General features: G+C 35.7%; 1 non-coding gene across 1 annotated transcript; it reads left to right on the top strand.

Annotated features, from left to right (window-relative positions):
• The first annotated feature begins 18,493 nt into the window (after positions 1–18,493).
• LOC121231630 (small nucleolar RNA R71) lies at positions 18,494–18,599 on the top strand. Its single transcript, XR_005929686.1, has one exon. It is a non-coding gene; the product is annotated as a small nucleolar RNA R71 (small nucleolar RNA).
• The last annotated feature ends 1,621 nt before the right edge of the window (positions 18,600–20,220 follow it).

Below are 20,220 nucleotides of genomic sequence, written 5' to 3'. Positions count from 1 at the left end.
CATTTGAGGTAAGTCTTCGAGTAATGACCCTACTTGAATTATATTGAAATGGTTAGTCATATTATGACGGATAGTCGAATGTGCATAGAGACTATGTTATAAAGCCAATTGAAATCATGCTCTTTGTGTGTGGCTATCGAGCCGAAATTTGAAAGATTTAATAAATGTTTTGTGTTTGAGCCTTAGTAACGAAGAAATGATATGGATGTGTTATGATTATTGATATATGTGTGCATGAGCATTGGAATATATCCGGGCTATGACCCGAAGGCAATTATGCGAGTTGATATATCCGGGCTAAGACCCGAAGGCAATTATGCGAGTTGATATATCCGGGCTATGACCCGAAGGCAATTATGCGAGATAATATATCCGGGCTATGACCCGAAGGCAATTATGCGAGTTGATATATCCGGGCTATGACCCGAAGGCAATTATGCGAGATAATATATCCGGGCTATGACCCGAAGGCAATTATGCGAGATGATATATCCGGGCTAAAACCCGAAGGCAATTATGCGAGATGATATATCCGGGCTAAGACCCGAAGGCAATTATGCGAGTTGATATGTCCGGGCTAAGACCCGAAGGCAAATGTGTTTGCGGTTGCATTCGGTTAAATACCGAAGAAACTTGGGTTGAATGTGAGCATTTTGTGCTGTAACTAATTTAATAATTATGCTTGACCAACCCGAATGATAAGGTATGTTTGCATGTGCATTGGAAAGTCGGTTTGTTTTAAATGGTATTCGTGCGATCGGCTAACGAATTCTCGGCTTTTATAAAGGTTGATACCTTGTGTACCTATGTGGGTGAAGTGTGAAGTAAGTATGAGTATGAGAATGTGTGTTAATAAAGTGATTTAGTTAACTATGTGAATGTAATACTGTAGTCAAAGCCGATTTCATTACTTGAGACTTACTAAGCTTTAAATGCTTACCCGGTTGCTTTGGCTCTCTGTTTTATAGATTTTGTTCGTTAGCTATCGGATTCGGGATCAGCGAAGTCGAAGTCATCTACACTATCAAGCTCTTTTGGTACTCCTTTAGTTGAACTCTGGATATGGCATGTATAGGACTACCCCCTATTGTTTAAGTTCTTTTGTGATGTATGTGTGTAAAGCCATGCGAAAATGGCTTGTAAAAGTGGAGTATGGCATTAGACCATTTGTGTGTATGTATGTATATATATGGTTTCATGATGTGACTATGGTTTGAAATGGAAGTGTTGGGCTAATGATCAGCCATTGGAATGGCTAAATATGATCACATGTGGACCTATGTAGGGCAAAATTCTAGTTGGTCCATGGTGACCACAAAATAGGTAAAGTTTATCTTGAAAACAGATTTTGACAGCAACAGTGGTGTAGAATTGAAAAATCACATAAATTCGTAGGAGTGGAATTAAATAGTGAATAAATTATGTAATCAAACCTTGATGAATCTACTTTCATATGGAAGTAACGAAACAATTATAGGAACAGTACAGAAAGAGATATTCCGGTTCTTGTGGAACAGGGCCAGAACAGTTTCTGGATTCACTGTTCCGCCTTTGGAAATTCACTATAAATTGACCAGAGATAATTAGGGGTCATACCATATATGTATGGATTCCTCTCTGAGTCTAGTTTCCATAGAAACAAACGGCATCAGTATTGAAGCTCTGTGCAGAGAGATATCCCAGTCGTAATGGGAAAAGGTCAGTGTAGTCGACCCCTGTAACATGGGAGACTTTGACTAATAAACTGTACTAGTTGGCCCAACCAAAAATTCTAGAAAAAAATCCATAGGTGGGGACATGAGTCTAGTTTCAGGGAAAAATCACAAAACTGATTTTTGAGTTGTGAAACTCAAGATATGATTTTTGAAGCGACTAGTACTCAGACTGGGCAGTGTCTGGAAAAATTTTTTTCAAAGTTTGTTAACATCTCGTGTCCGACTCCGGTGTCGGTCCCGGGTTCGGGGTGTTACAGACTTTCTGTAAATTATTCGTGCTTTGAACATCCGCACACTCAGTATTGTAACAGTTAGCTGAAGCTAGAATATTCCGCACACTTAGTGCCATCTCAATTAACCAAAGCTAGAATGATTCCGCACACTTAGTGCCATCTCAATTAACCAAAGCTAGAACGATTCCGCACACTTAGTGCCATCTCAATTAACTGAAGCTAAATCGGTATCGCACACTTAGTGCCTCATATAGTCGAAACTAGTTTAAATCAGAAACTTAGTGCCAAATACTATTGATTTATTGTTATATTCATGCAAACCAAACATATATATAATGTATATATAATCAAAACATCAAAACATACTTAACATCATGTTTTAAGTATGAACTTACATTATATACGATTGGGTCTTTTATTTCAAAATTAAACACACAAACAATTAAATTTTCACACGAGACATTCACACATGTCAATTCACTTATAATAGGCACGAAAAATAATATTAAAATATTTTTCTAGCTCGAGTTTGTGGTCTCGAAACCACTATTCTGACTGGGGTCAAAACCAAACTGTTACAGGCTAATTTCTAAATAAGGGCTTCCACATTAAATTCTATAGCTATTTAATACCTTTAGCAAATAGAACTCAACTTTTACGCTTTATGTGATTTAGTCCTTTATATCGAATTAAGCATTTAAACGATAAAATTTCTTTACGAAACTTTTACGTAATTAATCTATCATTCTGTAAACCTTATTATAATAATAAAATAAATCTTTTGACTTTAGATTTGTGGTCCCAAAACCACTGTTCCTATTTGACCCAAAAATGGACTGTTACAACTCTCCCCCTTTAGGGATTTTCGTCCCCGAAAATCTTACCAGAAGAAGTTTCTTTCTACTCTTATGAATCATTTTCACTAATTTCTCAGAATCACAAATCAATTTTAGCCTCGTATGTCTCTTTCCAATAACCTTTGAACTTTAGAACATAGTGCTAGAGTACACCGTCAAAATTTAAACTACTCTTTTAGGCTTATCATTTATATAAAAACAAATTACTATGCTAAAATGCAACTACATACTCAGAGTTTCCTGTAGCTTATCCCATAATTGTGATATAACCTCCGGATCTCTATTCGGCATAATGGAACTGGCACTCTATATAATCGAATAATTTTGGAAACACATTACTCTTTTAGTGTAACATCCTAACTTTGGGCCTAGTCAGAACAGTGGTTTCGGAACCACAAATTTGACGTAAGAAAATTCATTTTTATTATATTTTTATGGTCTACAATTTCACGAGATGATTTCATGAAAATTTCGTTCGAATATTTTGATGTTTGGGCACTCAATTTAGTCAAAAGGACTAAATCGTAAAAAGTGCAAAAGTTGAGCTCTACATGCTAGAGGTGTCCAATTGTTATGAAATTTTAAATTGGAGGTCTTTACATGGTAATTAGACCAATGGTTAAGTTGGTGGACAAAAATGGACACAGTTAGACATGTTTGCAAAGTTTTCATTAAGGGCATTTTGGTCATTTAATTATTAAAATGAATTAAAAACAAAATTAAAAGTCAATTTTTGTCCGTCTTCAACCCCTTGGCTGAAACTTGCATGGAAAAACCATGCCTAGGGTTTTCCAAGATTTCAAGCTCGATTGTAAGTCCGCTCTAGCCCTGTTTTTAATGATTTTTACGTTTTTGCAATCCCTATAACAAGATCTATCTATTTCTACCATTAATTTGAGCTAGGGTTCATATTTAAAAATTGACCCACATGTCTAATGGTAGAAAATGAGTGTTGGGTGATAAATAAACGACTTTCACTAAGCGATTTTTGATGAAAACATCCGAAAGGACCATCTTGTAAAAGTTGTAAAAATAGAGTAAAAGTGTGTTTTCATGAGAATTGTTGTAATACCCTTTACCCATACCCGAGACTGGGATAGGGTACGAGGGATTACCTGACAAACATACAAACATCCAACTAAAATACGGGCTATAAATTTTCATTTTTATTTCGAAACATTCATTCACATGCACATGGTCCCTTATTTGGGTCTACGAAGCCCAAAACATACTTTAGAAAGGTTTTGGGACTAAATCGAGAACTTTGGAAAGTTCTGGGAAAACAAAGAAAATTTTACCATAAAACAAAGTCACACGCACGTGTGCCTTTGACACGCCCGTGTCCTCAGGCCGTGTAACTCTCTGTTTATGACGTCAGCACACAAATTGAACCATACGGCCAGGCTACACGCTCGTGTCTCCAGGTCGTGTCCCTTACACGGTTGAGACACACGGCCATGTCTCAACCCATGTAATTAACTCTTAGGCTGTTTTCCAAACCTTTTTGTCACCGTACATGCACCCACATGATTTTAATAACATTCAACATCCTCTATTTTGATACAAATATATCATTTGCCTACCATCATACATGTAATACACATTCTTACATTAACCAGAACCAGACATACCAAATCTTATTCTCATTTTATACCAAGCCTAGACATGCCATCAATTCACATACATAGAACAACATGCTTGACTAAGACTTTCCACACCAATTTCATGTTTAACAACGGTATTACTTATTCTTACCTTACGCCTTTACATTAAAAATATGGTCACATCTATTTATCATAATCTATCCACCACATAAGCATGACATATCATACATTCGACCGTATCAAGACATCACCATGCACATATCATAAAGCAATGGATCAAGCATGCGTAATCAATTATACTTACAACCCAATAATCAAATATAAACCATATCACATGGCTATATACGATTTAACCATAATAAGCCAATACATTTGGCCAAATCATACTAATTATCATACAAACTAAATCTCTATACATGCCACTCACTTGAAAACACTTGAAGTTTATCGACGCTTCACATCAACGTTCTAATAGTGTGATGCTGCCTCCGACGATCTCCAACCCCAAGCCGACTTGCCAATACTAAAATAAATGGAGAGGGGGGTAAGCTTTACGCTTAGTGAGTCCATATGAAATTAATAAGCAATTTACCAATATGTTTCCTCATATAAATAACTATAATTACGCTTTTATTCATATTTTGGTCAAGTTGTCTACTCAAGTCATAGTCGGTAATTTATTTATAACTTGAGCTAAAGGATTCCAAATTAAGATCTGCTAATTTTATTAGAAACTAGACTTACATATATTTTTACCATAAAATTTTCAGAATTTTTAGTTTATCCAATTAGTACAGTTTATTCATTAAAGTTGCCCCTATTTTTCTTCCAACAGTTCTGACCTCTCTTCACTAAAAATTATTCATCTCATAATATAGAACTCGGATAATACTCTTGTCTATCTTTCTAGAAAATATAATCAATAATTATTTTAATATAAATTATAACTCACAATTATTTTTGTACAATTTTTAATGATTTTCTAAAGATAAGATAGGGGAGTCTGGAATCACTCTGACTCTATCTCACAAGAACTCAAATATCCCATAATACAAAATTCTTTTGCTTACACTGTTTCCTTTATGTGAAACTAGGCTCATTAATCTTTAAGTTCATATATTATTCAGCCTCTATTTTGAATTCTACTATTTATGGTGATTTTTCAAAGTCGGGCTACTGCAGCTATTCAACACTGTTTCAGTGCAAAATCACAATAGCTATCATAAATTCATTGTTACTTTATACTCATAGGCATGCTTTAATATCATACATGTATCTTTCCACAAACCCTCATACTTTCATCAAATCATATAACATTACCGTTCATACATAATACACAAGGATATATATATCGCAATGAATCATTATAGTCATACGAGCATATAATGGCAAATACTTACCTTTGCTTTCTTGCACATACATGCAAACGTACCTGAATTGAATCCAATTTCACAAAATCATTTACTTTCTCGAAATGCCCGTTTGAACCGTTTAGAAACATAAGGATACGCGGATAGCTCAGAAAGCATATACAACGCCAACGTCCCAGACATGGTCTTACATGTAATCAAACATTGATGCCACTGTCCCAAACAGGGTCTTACACGAAATCAAATACGATGCCAATGTCCCAGACATGGTCTTACACGTAAAACAAAAGTCAATGCCAACGTCCCAGACATGGTCTTACATGATATCACATATCAAAAATCCTATGTCATGACATATGTATCCTAAGTATTCCTAAGGTTCATACGGGGCTTTTCAGACGTCAGAACTTTGTCGACATTTTCTCAGATGTCTCATTTTTCTCAACTCATATGTTCATTCATTATAGTTCAATGGCAAATAAGCATAAATAAACCATTTCAAATACATTTATTTGTATATAGACTTACATCTCATATACTATCAAAGCAATAACATTAAAATACACATTGCATTATTAAAAAAAATCATATGAACTTACCTCGTATACGAAAATGACCATTTTTACCATTTAAGTCCACTACTTGGTTTTTCTCAATTTTAGCCCGAATCTCGATTTTCTTGATCTAACTTTACAAATATAGCTCATTTATTACTCACATTATTCAAATGGGTTCATAAATCATATTTTTACAAATTTTCATTTTGACCCCTAAACTTTTGCATATTTGCACTTTTGCCCCAAGGTTCAAAATTAAGCTTCATCCTATTTTCTTATGTTTTATGACATGCTGATCATTTTTCCCTTCTATAACAACATCAAATTCTCACTCTAACATGTACTTATGAACATTAGGTATTTTTACTAATTATGTCGTTTTACTCGTTTTCACGTAAAATCGCTTAGCAAAAGTAATTTATCTAGCACCCAACACTCATTTTCTACCATTAGACATCAAAATGCATGCATGTCACATATGGGTCAAATTTTAAACATGAACCTTAGCTCAAATTAATGGTAGAAATGGGTAAATCGAGCTACGAGGATTTCAAAAATGCAAAGAACATTAAAAACAGGGAAAAGATGGACTTACAATCAAGCTTGGAAGTTTTACAAACCCTAGCCATGTCTTCCATCTCCATATATGGTTATGGCATGAGAAAAATGAAGAAGATGACATCTTTTTCTTAGTTATTTTGGCTTTATTTGCCAAATTACTAAAATACCCTTAATGAAAAATAAATAAAAACATACCATGCCATGTCCATTTTTGTCCACTAATTACAAAATGGGCTATTTACCATTTAATGATCTCCAATTTAAAAACCCATTACTCACAAGTACTTAGTACCTTTGTGAACTAGAACACACATTTTGCAACCTTTTACAATTTAAAAACCCATTACTCACAAGTACTTAGTACCTTTGTGAACTAGAACACACATTTTTGACTAAATTGAGTGCCCAAACGTCAAAATTTACGAACGAAATTTTCACAAAAATATTTTGTGAAATCGTAGACCATAAAAATATAATAAAAATAAAAATTCCTTTGTCGAATTTGTGGTCCCGAAACCACTGTTCCGACTAGGCCCAAAATTGGGATGTTACAATTTTGGTTTGCTATAGTTATGAAAATGGTTCGGCTAGGCTTAAAGAGTGAGAAATTTGAATAAAAATTATTTTACGAGCCTATGGGAAAAGTGTAATTTTGACAAAGTTTAGGGGAAAAATGTAATTTTTCTAAAATATGATTTTTGGATCACATTAAATAATGTGACTAATAATTAGACTATAGATCAATGAAAACGATGATTGGACCTAGATTTGGTGAAAAATGGAAAATCGACGGTTAGGTTGCTTTTTGCTATTTTGGTGCCGAGATAAGTTTGTGTATCAATAATATTGCTATGCTATATTTGAATTGAAAATTATATATTATTATTGCACGAATGACATCATTTAATGTATTGAAAAGTGATGAAAGAATGGTATATAAAATTTGTGAGAACAATGATATATGACTTGAAGCACATGAAACGTTTGATGGTTTAATCATTGATGGCTTGCTATATAATAGCTGAATATATTGAGAATTTGATATAACATGATGTTTTATTAAGTTGGATAACTTGTGAAAGAGTGAAAAGGAAGGTAAGTCCATTTGCAAGTAAATACAATGTGTGAGGTATGTTAATTGCTTAAATGACGATTATATGATTTGAGTGCTTAATGTATGAAAATTTATGAAACATTGACATGATTGACAATAAGAGGAAGAAAAATCTCGGTTGAATGTAATAGGATATTCGATGAATTCTTGAAAAGGAATTATGGTAAAAAGGATCTAGCCCGGACGGGTGATCCAGTCCCTATATAGCCCTCCCAAAGAATATGTGTAAACAGATTTAGCCTGGACAGGTAATCCAATTAGGATCTAAATTTAGTCTAGACTGGTAATTCAGATCCGAGCTTAGTAGGGTACATGTCATTGTAGGAGATTTAGCCTGGACTGGTAATCCTAAAAATACCCTATGGGTTTATGTTACAGGGGATTTAGCCTGGACTGGTAATCCCGATAATAGCCTATGAGTTTATGTTACAGGGGATTTAGCCTAGACTGGTAATCTCACTGTAAGAAAGGAGGTTCGTGGGAGTGTGTTCCTTAGAAAGGGAAAATACAAATTGACAGACATGAACTTGTAAAGTTATCTAGCCTCCCGAAGAATATGTGTGCTGAAATGGATTTAGCTCGGACAGGTAATCCGATTAGGATCTGAATTTAGCTTGGGCTGGTAATTCAGATCCGAGCTCATTAGAATATATGTCGTTGCAAGGGATTTAGCCTGGGCTGGTAATCCCACCGTAAGAGTGAGGTTCGCTGGAGTGTGTACTTGAAATGATCACTTGTACGAATTGATGGTGAATGGGATATCCATCAAGATTCTGAGAAATTCAACGAGATTAATATGAGAAATGAAATAAAAGGGTTCTTGCCATGATAAACTCATTTATGTTATATGATACTATTATGATACATATGAATTGTCATGTTTGGACGAGTGTTGTGCTAAGTGATAGCATAGGTAAGTAGTCGAAACCCATGGACTTGTGATAAGAATGAAAATGAATGAGTGATACTTATGAGAGTAATTTCATGAAAATCTTTTGATGGTATCATTTTATTGTACTAAAATAGTTTGGACAGCCGCAGTAGTCCTACTTTGAAAATCCACCAAAAATTGTGGAAATCAAATTAGAGACTGAATAAGATATAAAATTAAATCTTATTGGGTCTAGTTTTATATAGAGGAAACGGTGTAAGTCAAAGAATTTCTTATTATGAGATATTTGAATTTTTGTGAGACAAGGTCAGAGTGATTTCGATCTCCCCTCTCTTAACTTTGGAAAATCATTAAAAATTTTATTAAAATATCATGGGTTATGAATTACATTCTTAAAATCCTTAATGAGTCTTTTTTTATAGGAAATATACAGGAGCATCATCTGAGTGTTGTACTATGAGATAAATAAATTTTAGTGAAGAAAGGTCAAAGCTGTCAAATAGCGAAATAGGGGAGACTTTGAATAAAAAACTATTCTTATTGGTTAGACTAAAAATTCTAAAAATTTTATAGTAAGTAGATATGTGAGATTAGTTTCAAGGAAAATTAGAGGTTCGTAATTTGGAGTCCCATAGCTCTAGATATAAATAATTTAGTGACTGTGACTCTAGAAAATAGCTTAACTAGACTTTCAATAAATAGAAAGAAATTGAAAAATAGCATTTTAATACATTGCTTATTATTTTTCATGCGAGCTTACTTAGCGTAAAGCTTATCCCTCCTTTCTATTTCTTTTAGTGTTGTCAGGTCAGCTCGAGGTTGGAGATTGTCGGAGGCAACATCACACTATCAAGCCAATACCTTCGGGGTATTGATACATATGTTAGAAATTTCAAGTGAGTGGCATGTATAAAGACCTAGTTCTATGACATGTGTTATTATGATTTGGCCAAATGTATTGGCCCACTTTGAGCTATTGTATATAGTCATGAAATATGGCTCATATTGATTATGGCTTGTAAGTCTAGCTAGTCATGTTATGATTTATTGCTTATGATGTGAAGATATGATTATGTTTGTTTGTCATGCATGGTTGACAATATGTCATGTGTGTTGAATGCATGTTTTATGACCATGAATTAAATGTGTAATATGGAGATAAAATAATAATATTTTGAAGATGGAAGTTTGATGATAAGTTGAAATAAATTGGCAAAAAGATAACTATGGTATGACTAGTCTTGGTTTAATGTGGGAATGTGTAACACATGCATGTTGATAGGTAAATGATATGTTGGTATCATAATTAAGGATGTTGAATGCCATTAGATCCACGTATATGTGTGTGCATGTAAGGGTAACAAAAAGGCTTGAAAAATAGCCTAAGAGTTAACTATACGGGATGAGACACGGTCGTGTATCTCCACCGTGTGAGGGACACGGCCTGGGAACTCAGGCGTGTGGCCTGGCCTTATGGTTCAATTTATTTGCTGACGTCATAAATAGAGAGTTACACAGCCTGAGGACACGGGCGTGTTGATGGCACACGGGCGTGCCCTTGTGTCCACACAGCGTGTGACCCTATTTCATGAGAAAAAATTCTAAGTTTTTCCCAGAGCTTTCCAAAATTCTTAATTTGGTCCCGAACCCTTTCTTGGACTTCGTAAACCCAAATAAGGGACTATGTGTATGTGATAGAATGATTTAAAATATGAATGAAATTTTATGGCCTGGTTTGCATGATTATTTGTGTTTAAGTCCAGTAATGCCTCGTACCTTGTCCTAGCGTATTACACGGGTAAGAGGTGTTATATTTAGTGATATCAGAGCTATGGTTTAGTCGGTTCTCGGACTAGCCTAGCATATGTTTGAGAGTCTAGCTACACATGCTACCGATTTGAGATAGCCACTTTGTTTTTACAAAGGTACACTCCAACCAAGTTTCATCTGGCCATATTAATTGTGATAAGTAGGAATTTGAGTAAAGCGCTGTTATGAGAAGTTGAAACTTGGAAAGGTACAAATAAGATTCATAATACCCTGTTATGGATAAAACGTCATAGTCCTGATTGGACATTAAAATTTGATGGATTGCAATGAATTATTGAAATGAGATAAAGGATCATATGGCATAATGAGCTTACCTGTGATTGATTGATAATTCCATGATGTATGTGACTGAACTGCTCGAGTAAATGCATGTGTTTAGACAACTTATCAAAAATATTAATGGGATGAGTATTCATGTATATCTGTTTGGATGATTATGATTGGCAAGCTCGTATAGCTTGAGTAAATGTGTTAAATTGCTTGGACTGATTTATATGATTGTAATGATATGTCTAAATGATGGAGTACGAGGTAAAAGTATAGATTGTGATAAACTTATCCATGTTTGTTGGCCCTTGTATGATATCATGTGCATGACTTGTATAATTAAATGAATAGATAAGTAAAGTTATCTAGAAAACATGGAATGCATGCATAAGTATACTTGTTAAAACGAGATAACTGGAAAGTGGGCGTAAAATCAGTATGAAAGTTAGTTTACCCAAAATGAATAACATGATGGTGATGATGTTGCTATGATGATGAAAATTGTGTTACATGCATATGTATAGGAGAGTCGAGGCAGAGGCCTTGTGACCCCTCCCCCTTACCAAAGTGGTGTTTTATAATGGAAATTCCTAAGATTTGTGTTGAATGAGTTCTCGGGTGAGAAACCAAAGAGTTCAGTGATAGAATGGTTGTAAGCATGATTAGTGATTGAGAATGGGTTGATAAGTATAGAAAAAGCTAGAAAGATATCAGATTGACTGAAAGATTGTTAAATTTTTGCAACATTGCAATTAATGAAAAAGGTTGATTTTGGTAAAACGATCTATCCTGGTAAGAAGTCGAGAAATGTATTAGTTGAAATTCCCTCATGAGACGATTCCCTTTAGTGAAGGAATAAAATGGAATTTTTGATGCAAAAAATAGTTAAAGGAATAATGTTCGAATGTGAGATGTTGGGTATGATAATTACAGTGAGCAAATGAAGGCAGTCTCTTTTAATGCACTCTATGAGTCCATTTATTTCTAGAAATTTATTGTAGTGGTTGTATATTCTCTGATGAATTTTTGTAAAATGGAAATGTTCCCTGACCTTAATGATAGACAAAGGCATTATCAATCTGATTGGTACATAATCTACATGATCCTATTTCTTTATTGTATTTTGTTACCTTTTGTCTGTTGGCAATTGATGAAAAAGCGTACGATGCTATGATTTGGTTTCTTCTAATAGTTGATTTATCCGATATGTATATGGGAAGGTATATTATTCTTGTTGCATCTATCTTTGGTGGTCAGAATGATATTTTCTTCTGGATTTCTTTTCTCTAAGGAACCATTGAGGTGTTTCATATTTTCTTATGAACTTTGTTCTCAGTCTTTCGATACGGTATCGTGATTGGATTTTCTTGTTTTGGATTTTTTATGCTGGATTTTTATATTCTGGATTTCTCTGTTATGGATTTTCTTATCTTAAATTCTTGGTCATCTTTATCTCGTAAATTGTCGAACATGGCTTATAATTAAAGTATAACCTTTAGCTTGCAATATATATATCAAGTATGACTATGTTTCTGATTTGATTATGGTAATAAGGTGATCTTAGTAAATGGGATTTCTCAAATTTTCATGTAAGGATTTAACATTGGCAAAGGCTTAAGTGATAAAATTTTCGTCTTTTGAAATTAATAGCTTAATTCTTGATTGGCAAAGTTTGGACAGATGAGAACATTGTAATACCTCGATTTAGGGCCTAGTCAGAACAGTGGTCTCGGGACTACAAATTCAAAGTGAGGAAAATTATTTTTATTATTATTATGAGGTTATACTACGATTATATTAGTGCATGAAAAAGTTAGTGAGTTAATTTTAATGCTTTTGAGCCCGATTGCGAAAAAGGACTAAATCGCATAAAAGGAAAAAGTTTCATTTTAGTACCCAAATGTGTTAAATAGCTAGAGGATTAAATTGGAGGTCTTTAAAGGGAAATTAGACCCTTTTTAGAGTGCTTGGCTGGCCATTGAGTCAAAGGGGGGACAAAATTTTTATGGTTGGTATGTTAGGTGACTTATTTGGGCTAAAATAAAGAAAAAAATGATATTATCTTCTTCCCATTTCTTTCTCCACCGAAAATATCAGCAAAAGAGGAGTTTTTGAAGCTTTGAAATTTCAGCAACTTATCACCTCAACAAGTAAGTGATTTACATGTCCTTTGTTGATGATTTTTGCATTTTTAAGACTCTTGAAGCATGAGCTTTCAAATGAGGGGTCTATTTTACAAAATGATTAAGAGTTTAGGGTTTTTCCATGAATGGATTTGTGATGATTGCTAAGTTTTTATAGAAAAATATGGGTCTTAGAAGAGTTCTAAACAATTTTTGTGAAAGGTGTTAGCATGAAAACACCTAAAGGGACTATTTTGCAAAAGTTGCAAAATAGGTGGTAAGTGTGTGAAATAGTGAAATTTTGGGGTTGCTACAAGAGAAGAAAGGGTTATATTAGGCCTAAGATAAGAGGAATTTCGATAAAAATTGAATTTCGAGGTTAAGGGTAAAATGGTCAAATTGCCAAAGTTAATGGGCAAAATAGTCATTTTACAAAAAAAAATATGAATTTATGATTGTCTAATTGTATTTAGTTATTAAATGAATGTATCTTGTTATTATAGATTAAGATTTTCCAAATCCAAACCTAGATCGAGGGAAAGCCAAGGATATTGACTAAACCGACTAGTTAAGTACATTTTGTAAACCGAGGTAAGTTGTATGTAAATAATACAACTACATTACTAGTAGATGTGTTTGAATTGATATAGCATGAATTGTTTGTTTTTTGAATTGAGAATGCATATTGGTAATTGAGATGGTAGAGATCCCGTTGTAACCCTAGGAAGTAAACTGGATATTCATGTCGTAACATTTGGATCACTTGTTTGAGCTAGTGTAAACATGTCTGGGACATGCATTGGCCACATTATGAGAGCCAGTGTAAGACCATGTTTGGGACATCGCATTGGCATAGAGACGAGTGCTAGTGTAAAACAAGTCTGGGACATGCATCGGCTAAGCAATGTGTTAGTATAAGACCATGTCTGGGACATGGCATCGGCAGTTACCCCATGTTGAAGGCATGATAGAATATAGGTTCCGAAAGGTTCAACAGTGAAAGTTCTAAATGTGAGTTAATAAGAAAAGTATAACCATGTTATGAGAGATACGAGTATGGAGTGTTAGATTTAGTGGTATCGGATCTATGGTTTAGTCAGTTCTAGGACTAACCTAGCTAGAGTACGAGTCTAGCTATACATGCCATATATATATATGGATAGTGTGACGATTCCTGACAATTATAGATTATGTTTTTATATAGAAATGGATCCTGATAGAACCATGACAGACGACTTGAAAAGTAATACGCCGGCTCTCATAGAAGGGACCGTGCCAATAGAAAGCGAGTCTGTGAGTATGGGCCAAGGCGGAGGGGCTTGGGAAGCCTACCTCTGAATGATGGATGCTTGGTATATGGAGTTTGTTCGTGAGAACTCGAACACTCCACCTTCCCCACCTCCTTCGATCCCTCAGTATGCCCTGGTAGCTTAGCAAGGTGCAGACATATTTAGAAGAGAGAAGCTTCCGGTAGATAAGATCCAGAAACAAGGGTCGAGGAATTTCGGGCTAGTATAAATGATGACCCAGAGAGAACAGAGTTTTGGCTAGAAAATATCTTGAGGGTATTCGATGAACTGTTATGCACGCCTGAAGAGTGCGTGAAGCGTACTGTGTCACTTCTATAAGACTCAACTTATCACTGGTGGAACACTCTTGTGCCCGTGGTACCAAGAGAGAGGATCAATTGGGAATTTTTCTAGGAAGAGTTCCGAAAGAAGTACATTAGCCAGAGGTTCATGGACCAGAAAAGGAAGGAATTTTTAGAGTTGAAATAGGGTAATAAGACTGTGACAGAGTACGAACGTGAGTTTGTGAAAATCAGCAAGTATGCGCAGGAATGTTTATCCATTGAAGCTACCATGTGTAAGAGGCTTGAGAATGGCCTCAATGAAGACATCCGAGTGTTTTTGGGCATCCTAGAATTAAGAGAGTTTATGGTGCTTGTTGAGAGAGTGTGTAAGGCAGAAGAGCTAGTAAAAAAGAGGAGGAAGGCTACCATTGAGTCGCGAGATTTAAAGGAAAAACAGATGGGGAAAGCACATCAGTCCTCATCTAAGAGATCAAAAGAATTTACTACCCGATCGAATGCTTCGGTGGGGTATTCAAAGAGAAACAAGAATCAGCAGAATATGGCATCCAAAGTCCAAACTACTTCGGTCACTAGTGTTGGTAGTGCTCGACCAAATAGGCCAGAGTGCTCGCAATGTGGAAGATGTCACTTAGGGAAATGTCGAGTAAACGAGAGGGGGTATTTCATGTTTGGGTCACTTGACCACTTTATTCGTGATTGTTTTGAGATGGATGAGAGAGAAAAAACAAGATTTGAAAGCAAGCAGCTCTCCCTTGAGGAGTAGGCAACAAAAGAACCTCGGGAGTAGGATTAGTAGTAGAGGCACACCAAGAGATGCCGCGATGAGGTCTGAAGGCAGAGCGCCAGCGAGGACCTATGCTATAAGTGCCTGGAAAGAGCAGAGCCTCCTGATGTGATCACGGGTACCTTTTCTATCTATGATATAACTGTTGTTGCTTTGATTGCCCCAGGATCTACCCACTCTTACATTTGTATGGAATTGATACCTCGTATGAATATGTTAGTAGGGTCCACTGATTTTGTAATAAAAGTGTCTAACCTGTTAGGCAAGCATGTGTTAGTGGACCAAGTATGTAGAAATTGTCCTTTGATAATTAAGAGCCATTTTTCTCAGCTAACTTGATGTTGTTGCCGTTTAATAAATTTGATGTAATCCTCGGGATGGGTTGGTTGGCCTCCCATAGTGTTGTAGTAGACTGTGAACGAAAAGTAATAGAGTTGAGATGTGAAGATGGGAATGTTCTTCGAGTTAGACCAGATGAGTCAGAAAATCTGCCTATAGTAGTATCGTCATTGACTGCTGAGAAGTATTTGAGAAAGGGATATGGGCCTTATTTAGCTTTTGTGCTAAATACTCGAGTGTCTGAGTTGACGATTGCATCAGTGCTAGTAGTTTGCGAATTTATAGATGTATTTCTGGAGGAATTACCCGAATTACCACCAGTAAGGGAGGTTGATTTTGGAATTGAATTGGTTCCTGGTATGACGCCTATTTCAATCGCTCCATATAGGATGGCTACAACAGAGCTAAAAGAGTTGAAAGCACAGTTGCAAGTGCTGACAGACATGGGCTTTGCGAGACCGAGCCATTCCCCGTGGGGTGCTCCGGTACTCTTTGTGAAGAAGAAAGATGAGAAGATACACCCGTGTACCTAGCCGTGTGTGCTTTAGAAAGCCTGTGTTCCATGAGTCGGTTAGTATGTTAGATGTTAAAAACTAAAATTTAAAGAAATCAATATTGTTAGTGCTCGGGTTGCCTCCCGAGAAGCACTTATTTATAGTCTAAGCTCGACTTACCTCTCTGGTGAATGGTCATGGTGGTTCGAGGAGTTTATACTCCTCATTCCTATATGAATCTCATCAAAATAATGTTTTAAGCGGGTACTATTTTCCGTAAAGGTGTCGAATTGGGGATGACTTACCTCGATTGTACCAAATGGGAAAATGCTAAGTACCATAAGAGGAATTTCTTCATTCAGTTTGGTAGTGTCAATGTGAGGATCTGCGGCATTTAATGAAACTTTATCTCTAACCTTAAGTTGATTTGGTGAGGCATTGAGCTCGATCTGGCATAGTTTTGGTTTATCGTGTTTTCTCAGTTTAAATGTCAGCCATTCATCTAACTCCTCGATTTGTAACATTCGTTCTTCATGTGTAGATCCTTTGTTGTAGATTGAACATGACTTATGTGTGTCCTTCTAATATTTCCTACAAAATAGGTTGCACCGTATGATTAGTCTTAGTAGAACAATTTGTACAATCACCTTCAATTTTCGATGTGTTGTTCGGGTTGCGAGCTTGAAGGGTGATTGTTTCGTCTCCTACACGAAGTGTGAGTTCACCTGTGCCAACGTCAATAATTGTTCTAGCAGTTGCTAAAAAGGGCCTTCCCAAAATTAAAGGAACGTTATTATCCTCTTCTATGTCTAAAACAACAAAATCAACTAGGAATATAAATTTGTCAATTTTAACGAGTACGTCTTGAATAATACCCCTAGGAAATCTGACAGTTTTATCTGCTAATTGAATGTTCATCCTAGTTTGTTTGGGTTTCCCTAGACCTAGTTGCTTAAACAATTGTAAGGCATAACATTGATACTAGCCTCTAGATCAGCCAACGCATTATTAACATCTTAACTACCAATTAAACAGGGAATTGTAAAACTCCCTGGATCTTTTAGATTGTTGGGTAGATTATTCTGAAGAATGGCTGAGCAAACCGCGTTCAGCTCCACATGCGACCTTTCTTCTAACTTTCATTTATTTGCTAGAAGCTACTTTAAAATTTTGACTGCGTCTGGCATCTGTGAAAGTGCTTCAATAAAAGGTAGGTTAATATGTAGTTTCTTTAAAATTTTAAGGAATTTACCAAATTATTCGTTTGAGCGGTCCTTCCTTGTTGCATTGGGGTATGGCACATGAGGTTTATATTCTGTACTTACCGATTTTTGTTCGTTTTGGCCTACCTCATTCTTACCTTTGCTTACCACCGATTCTGGCCTTGGTTTTGCCACTAACCCTTCCTCATCATGAATGGAAATTGCATTTAGTTGCTTCCTTGGGTTAGATTCAGTGTTGCTTGGCAGGCTACCTTATGGTCGTTCAGAAATCAACTTGGCAAGCTATCCAGTCTAAGTTTTGAGCCCTTGGATTGATGTTTGTTAATTTTTGAGTGTCGTCTCGGTATTCTGAAAACGAGTCTCTGGCACCGAGATGAATTTGGTTAGCATCTCCTCAAGGTTCGGCCTTTTCTGCTGCTAGTATGGTGGTTGCTGAAAGCTTGGAGGGGGTGGTGGTTTCTAATTTTCTTGGCCTCCCCATGAAAAATTTGGATGATTCCTCCAACCTGCATTGTAAGTATTGCTATAAGGATTGTTCTGAGATTGAGGATTATTACCCATGTAATTTAATGCTTGTTCTCCATGTTGTGGCCATAAGGTGGGTATTCTGAACTGTTCGATCCACCTCTACTTCCTTCGCACTGCATTACTGGGTGAACCTGTGACGAACTAAGGAAACCATCAAATTTCTTATTCAAGAGTTCTACCTGATTAGAGAGTATGGTGACTGAATCGACGTTATAAATACTGGCTATTTTCATTGGCTTTGTCCTCATGACTTGCCATTGATAGTTATTTAGTGGCATCTCCTCTATAAATTCATAGGCATCTTCAGGTGTTTTATTATTGATGGTTCTGCCAGCAGCTGCGTCAACCATTTGTCGAGTCGAAGGATTCAGGCCATTATGAAAAGTTTGAACCTGTAACCAGAGTGGTAACCCATGGTGAGGGCATCTTCGGAAAAGGTCCTTATATCTCTCCCACGCATCGTAGAGTGTTTCTAAATCCATTTGTACAAAAGAAGAGATATCATTATGTAATTTAGTCGTTTTAGCCGGCGAAAAGTATTTTAATAGAAACTTTTCAATCATTTGTTCCCAAGTAGTAATTGACCCTCGTGGTAACGAGTTCAACCACTGTTTAGCTTTATTCTTCAACGAAAAGGGAAACAACCAAAGACGTATGGCATCATCAGAAACGCCATTGATTTTAAATGTATCATAGAATTCTAAGAAATTCGCCAAATGAGCATTTGGATCCTCATCCTGCAAACCATCAAACTGAACAAACTGTTGTATCATTTGAATTGTGTTGGGTTTCAATTCAAAATTATTTGCAGCAATAGCAGGTCTAACTATACTCGATTCAGTTCCTGTTAAAGTAGGTTTAGCATAATCATACATAGTGCGCGGAGCAGGATTCTGATTTACTGGATTAACAGCAATCGTAGGAGGTATCAAGTTTTCCTGATTTTCAGCCATCTCCTTGGTTGTGGTTTGAATATCGTCCTCTTACTCGTTCTCTATGTATTGTAAGCTTCGAACTGTGCGATCGATCTCACTGTCAAAAAGTAATGGTCCTGACGAGTTTCTCCTGGTCATAAACTAGAAAAACCTGTTAGAAGAAAATAAATGAAGAATTAGAAAAGAAAATAAAAATTTAAATTGCAATAAAAGTGAAATGGCTAAAGTAATAAAATCGAGTGTTCCTAATATCTTGGTTCCCCGGCAACAGTGCCAAAAACTTGATACGTGATATTCGTGACATGTTTTAAATATTTATAATGAATCGTTCCTGAAACTAACTATTATCATGATGAAGGCAAGTGTACCTATCGAACAGTAGTATAGCTTTAACAAGACCGTATTATCGAACCCAAAGGAACTAAAAGTACAAGTATCAACTTTCTTTTTATTATCTAGCCTAAAAAATAAAAGGGTTTTGTTTATCTAACTAATTAATTAAACTAAGAAATCACAGAAAAGAAATTTGGGGAAAATACTTTTTGGAAAACTCGATTGATTAAGACAATACCTAAGGAAAAATCTACCTAGACTTCACTTGTTATTTGACTCTGAATCAGACGATTTATTCATTTAACTTGTTCCGTAGAGATCCCTAAGTTATATTATTATCTCTCTCGAGACTAACAACGTCTAACTCTAGATTGAATAATTGAAATTTCTTTCTAATTAAAGCCCTAGGTTTGCATTAACTCAATCTATGGATCCCCTTATTAGGTTTCACCCCAATCCGGCAAGATCTTGTCCCCCTATCTCTAGGCACGCAACTAACTCCGCTTAATTATGACAAATTTACTCTTAGACAGGGTCTATTCCTCCTCTGAATAAGAGCTTAACTTGAATCAATATCCTGGAATAACAAAACAAGAATTAAGAACACATAATTAAGAACAAGTCAAATATTTATCACACAATTCAGATAATAATAACAAGATCCGTCTTAGGTTTCATTCCCCTTAGGTATTTAGGGGTTTTAGTTCATACTAATGAAAGAATACATCTCGAAAGAATAAAAATAACAAAACATAAGAAAACCTAAAACTTCTCAGGGAATCTGAAGGGAGATCTTCAGTCTTGTTTCACTCTCCTATGCTCACCTAAGTATAAAACATGAAATTAAGGCATTAGGAGCATCGAATT

The sequence above is a fragment of the Gossypium hirsutum genome, chromosome A06 (assembly GCF_007990345.1).
Source record: "Gossypium hirsutum isolate 1008001.06 chromosome A06, Gossypium_hirsutum_v2.1, whole genome shotgun sequence".
Classification (NCBI taxonomy): Eukaryota; Viridiplantae; Streptophyta; class Magnoliopsida; order Malvales; family Malvaceae; genus Gossypium; species Gossypium hirsutum.
Note: the sequence above shows the minus strand (reverse complement) of the source record. Positions and strands in the feature narration are given on the sequence as shown.